Genomic DNA, 6,077 nt, shown 5'->3' on the forward strand with positions numbered 1-6,077 from the left:
CTATAAATGGAATTGTTGGAATAAATTCTCAAAAAGTACCTTCAGTTTGATATCGCAGGCTTTATTCTCTTGCCTAGTCCACATACATCTCTATCACTTCTGCAGAATCAACCACATGACTCCTTGTTGCCTTTGCTAGAATAAAATACCAGCTTCTCAGTTTTTGTAAAATTAATTTCCCCGATCAAACCTCAACAATGATAGCTCTGCCTATAATTAATTAAAGTTGCCTACCAGTTCTCAAAAGCAGATTCCTAAAATTTTCCTCATGTCTTACCTTAAAATTGAGCTTATCTGAAATTTTAACCAAAATAGTTCACATTTTTCAAATTATGAGGCTTAGGTCATGTATTATTTTCTGCATGATAAGTAAACATCTGGTGACATCTTTAAAAAAATTCTGCTTTTGAATTGGATGCCAAAACTTGGAAGGGGGGTGCTGAATTTATGATTTTTTTTTTTTTTTTAATTTGTGCATTTTCTGCAAAGTTTTGAAAAAAATTTGCAGATAAACTCTCCGGCAACTCTCTCCTTATTGAGCGGTCTCCTTTAGCAACTGTGCATATGTCAGTCCAACAAAATACTTTATATCTTCCACCTCAGAGATGCAGAAGTAAGGCTAGATTTACCATCTTTGAGCTTTGTGGGGTTGGATTCTAGAACTTGGCAGGGAGTTCTCTTAGGCTTTCAGTGGATTTGAGCCATGGATAGAGGTCACTACATGTCTTCATAGTCCAGAGTCTGCTCTCTAGCTCTGAGGTTGGTAGGGGACATGGCACTGGTCACACACATATGCCTGTGTCTCCCTTCTCAGCTGCCTTTCAAAGCAGGCTTGCTACATCTAAACTGTTTGTTGGAGGTAGTCCTTGACCTGTACTGACTGCCACACTGTGCCCAAAAATATTTTGAGAGCAGGGATAGGCAGCTGTGGGACACCTGGCACGGTGTAGTTTACTTGTATAGGTATAGCCTGACACATTCCGTTGCAGTGGGGATAAAAGCTGAACTGGGATGCAAAAGCAGGAGTAGTAAACTGGGACGGGAGGAGAATGGGGAGAAACAGAAAAGACTTGATCTGGGGCTGAGGTTGAAAGCCAGAGAGTGAAATGGAAGATAGAAGGTACTGAGACTGCATGAGGAATGGGGGTGGAACAGCAGTGGACTCAGCAGAAAGGCTGGAACAAGGCAGTGGGGAAGGAGACAGATGAGTTAAGGATTGAAAAAATTATGATGCTAATGAGGGAAGGGGAGGCTGAAGGGGCTCACGAAGCCAGGTCCTCTGCAAGAATAGGGTTAGGACAAAAATAGCCTAAAACAAGTTGGGACTGAGGATATAGTGGTATTTGGAGTCTGGGCTGGAACCCAGGACCCCTTTTTCAGTTTCTCAGTCATTATTTAATGTCTACAAAATCCTTTGGCAAATCACATCTCATCGTCTTTCTGTGCCTGTCCATAGAGAGAGTAACTGGCTATCAGTTATTCTTCCAGCCCTGGTCACTGAAATCTGCAGTAGATCTACAGGCTCCAATTCTGAACCGCATGAAGGAGCAATGGAATCTTTCACAAAGATGTGGGAGATTATACAAACCAAGTTTCAATGAAAGCTCACTTTTCAGAGTTAGAAAGCCAAGTATGAAGAACAGAGGAAACAAAAGTAGCCTTTCTGACTCATTCCCATGTTTTATATATGTGCTATGAGAGGAGATACTTGCTTATGTAAGGACTACTTTTCCTAAAAGACAGATTTTTAGTGCATGGGACTGATTCGGGAATCAGTGACAACTCAATTGATTGGCCTTCTCTATAGAAAATGCAAGTTTGGATAGAGTTTAAATGAGACAAAGGATTAAAAAGAGGCAATATATTCTCCTTCATCGGATAAAGTTAAAATAAGACAGGCATATGGTTCTTTTCCCTCTTGCCCAAATGGTCAACACATTGAAAGGGGGTGTTAGAGGTACAGATTCAGTTCCTCTATTGTTTAAGACCACAGCCAAGCCCACATCTTAAGAAATGGTGAAAGAATTCCCAAACCCTTCTGCAAATCACTTCAAAGGGGTATTTGGACAGCTCAGTGATGCAGATATGGCACTATCCCTATCTGTCAGATCAGAGTTAGAAAAATTGAGTTCCAAATCTTCCATAGTGTGTTCTGGGGTTGAAGCATTATCAGTTGCTTTTCTGAGAACTGTTTTTCTTTGTGTGGAATGATCTTGGGTCTGATGAGATCAAAAGTGATCAAAAGTTCTTGATCTTTTGATCAAAAGTTCAAAATATGTACTAAAGATGCCTTTCCATGGTCTTTCAGTGGAAGCTGGGCTCAGTTGTGTGTGCGGTGTTGCTTTCCTCATGGTTACAGAGCCATGTGAATTCACAAGTTTCTGTTTCCCATTTCTGTTTTCAAATCATTTGTTTATAAATACTCTTGCATGCCACTCACATTTTCAAGCCACAGCAATAAGAGGTATGTCCTTCCACTTCATCGATACGAATTTCCTTACTGTCTGATCAACAGTTACCTGCACTTGTTGAACCAACTGCTTCAAGCTTTCTTTGAAGCAGAGGCAGCAAAGGAGACTTAACTTTAGCTGAGAAGGATGGTTGGCTTTGCCTTCTGTCACTCGTGTAGTGATCAGAAGTCTTCTGGGTAGCATACTCAACTCCTTATATTTGCAGATTATGAAATACAAGACACACAGGCTGTCACAGGAGACCAGGACTCCACTGGGCACATGCTCTAACAGAAGGTTAGACTCATGCTTGGGTTTAGGTTTTTGCTCACAGTCAGTTATCAGCATTCCTCTAAATGTGTGTTGGGCAGGTACATGGGAACATCACACTCTTGAAGCAAAGGTGCACCTGCTTTGTGGATCCCAACAGGGAGCAAATAAAAGGTTAGCAAAAAGTGGCTTTTCACTGTCAAAACTACAGTGCGTAAGAGTCTGTCCCTAGTGAAATTTAGTACACCTGAGAAACTCAACAGGCAAGTGCAGGTCAACCAGGAGATCAGGCCCAGCCAGCATGGGTTCATGAAAGGCAGGTCCTGCTTGACCAACCTGATCTCCTTTTATGACCTGGTGACCCGCCTGGTAGATGATGAGAAGGCTGTGGATGTCATTTACCTGGACTTTAGCAAAGCTTTTGACACCGTCTCCCACAATATTCTCCTTGGGAAGCTGGCAGCTCATGGCTTGGACGGGCATAGTCTTCGCTGGGTAAAAAACTGGTTGGGTGGCCGAGCCCAGAGAGTAGTAGTAAATGGAGTTAAGTCCAGTTGGCAGCCGGTCACGAGCAGTGTTCCCCAGGGCTCTGTTTTGGGGCTAGCCTTGTTTAATATCTTTATCGATGATCTGGATGAGGGGATTGAGTGCACCCTCAGTAAGTTTGCAGATGACACCAAACTGGGTGGGAGTGTTGATCTGCTGGAGGGTAGGATGGCCCTGCAGAGGGACCTGGACAGGCTGGATCGATGGGCCGAGGCCAACTGTATGAGGTTTAACAAGGCCAAGTGTCGGGTCTTGCACTTTGGGCACAACAACCCCATGCAATGCTACAGGCTTGGGGAAGAGGGGCTGGAAAGCTGCCTGGCCAAAAAGGACCTGGGAGTGTTGGTAGACAGCCGGCTGAACATGAGCCAGCAGTGTGCCCAGGTGGCCAAGAAGGCCAACAGCATCCTGGCTTGTATGAGGAATAGTGTGGCCAGCAGGAGCAGGGAGGTGATTGTCCCCCTGTACTCGGCGCTGGTGAGGCCGCACCTGGAATACTGTGTCCAGTTTTGGGCCCCTCAATAAAAGAAAGACATTGAGGTGTTGGAGCGTGTTCAGAGAAGGACAACAAGGCTGGTGAAGGGTCTGGAGCACAGGCCTTATGATGAGCGGCTGAGGGAACTGGGGTTGTTTAGCTTAGAGAAAAGGAGGCTGAGGGGAGACCTTATCGCTCTCTACAACTACCTGAAAGGAGGTTGTAGTGAGGTGGGTGTTGGTCTCTCCTCCCAAGTAGCTAGTGATAGGATGAGAGGAAATGGGCTCAAGCTGTACCAGGGGAGGTTTAGGTTGGATATTAGGAAAAAAATCTTCACAGAAAGGGTGGTCAAGCATTGGAACAGGCTGCCCAGAGAGGTGGTGGAGTCACCATCCCTGGAAGTGTTCAAAAAACAGGTAGATGTGGCACTTTGGGACATGGTTTAGTCTAGTCTGCCCTTGATTGGTTTAGTGTGGACGTGGTAGTGTAGGTTAATGGTTGGTCTGGATGATCTTAAAGGTCTTTTCCAACCTAAACGATTCTATGATTCTATAACTCCACCTCATTTATCGTGGCACTTACCTGAGGGTGAGGAAGATCTGGGTTCCAGCCCTTCTCTTCGGGATATTTCCTGTCTGTTTACTATATATTGACTGTATTTACTTAGGATATCAGGTGATAGAATTCTTGAGAGCACTACTCTCCTCAACTGTTGCACAGCGAGCCCAGAATCAGTGGAAGATTCTCCTAGGTACCATTTTAGAAGCAGTTTTGCTGGTTTATTTGCACAAAGCCATAAAAAGGAGCATTCCTGCTCCCTCTACACCTTTTCTGGGGCTGGTTTGAGTCTTCCTCAAGCCAGTTCAGCTCACTAGAATGGCAGGATGCCATCTTCCACTTGTTTGTTTTTTTTTTTCCTTTCATTTCTTCTGAGAGAGTTTTCTACCATTTCGGTGATTTAAAATGACTCACTGAGTGGTCCAGCAGGCACAGGGTGCAGCAGCAGCAAAAGGAGGACTTCCCCTTTTGACAGCTGTGAACTCACCACAAGCTTAAAGAATGACTTGTCATCTGGAGGCTAGGACAGTTCTCTAAGGTAGGAAATGTGAATTTAAATTCCTCCTTTTTTAAGCCTAGGCAAAAACTGAGGTCTTGTTGCCCTCTCAAAATGAGACCTTTAATTACTGAGCTCCAGCAAGAAAGTCCTGGCTCCATCTCCTGATGTATTCCAGAGCCCCCACTTGATTTTATGGAGTGCTACAACACAGAATGGGAGGCTCAGGTGGAACATTTCCTGGTCGTTCCTACTAGGAGAAAGGCTGATTGATTCACATTTGATGCAGTTCTACTTAACTACAGAGATTGTGTAGAGAACCAAGTTTCTCTGAGGGTAAGTAGACTGCTTCCCTGATCACAAAGCCTGTCATTCAAACCAGTGCTCTGCCTAACGTGTCCTCACTCTTCATAGACTTGCAGAGATACAAAAGGTCTCCTCGTTTGTATTTCAGTATCTTAACCTTTACTATTTCTTCTACCCTTGCATTTGCTGGGGTGACTCCTGCAGATACGAGTCTTTGAGATTACTCACAGTCCTGCATGGCCCAGCCCTCCAAGGACACGTAAAAACAAAGCAGTTTCACAGACTTTGAGAAGGAAATAAAATCAAGCAGGAAAATCTGCATGGTAATTCTGCAATATTCTTACCAACATCAATGCCTGCATAGCTAGTGTTTCCATAAATTTAGATTTCAATTTAAAATTTTTTTTTTTTATCTCTGCATAAAAAACTTACTTTTCTGCACCACTTTACCAACACTTCATGAGAGACTTTTTCAATAGGCTACTTAATATCAAAGAGTTCTCTTTGAAAAACACATGCAAAAAGCCAAGTTACTGAAACAGTTTCAGTAGTTTACACCAGTTTTCTTCACTGTTACCATTTTTTACCACAACCCAAAGCAACAGCAATGCAAAGTCCACTGATACACACTTAGCTTTTATCCTTACAAACCATTTTTTCCTTACAAGCCATTTTTTTACTCCTGTGTCAAATACAGATTGGAAAGACATGTCCTGCTGATGCACAGTATGTTTTCTGCGACAACTCTAGCAGTTAACTCAGAATCCCTAACTGGCTCCAGTGACACTGCAGCATTATCACAAAGCAGGGTAACTCTAAAATGAATAATAACGCAGCTTTAATCAGTTTTAATCTATATATTCAGGGATCACTACTCTGAAGGGTAAACAGCCAAACATAGAAGACAACTCCAGTTCATTCTGCAGAATTGTGTTCAGTAATATATCAATTTACAACTCTCAAAGCTTCTGTGCAG

This window comes from Pelecanus crispus, chromosome 1, assembly GCF_030463565.1.
Source record: "Pelecanus crispus isolate bPelCri1 chromosome 1, bPelCri1.pri, whole genome shotgun sequence".
Lineage (NCBI taxonomy): Eukaryota > Metazoa > Chordata > Aves > Pelecaniformes > Pelecanidae > Pelecanus > Pelecanus crispus.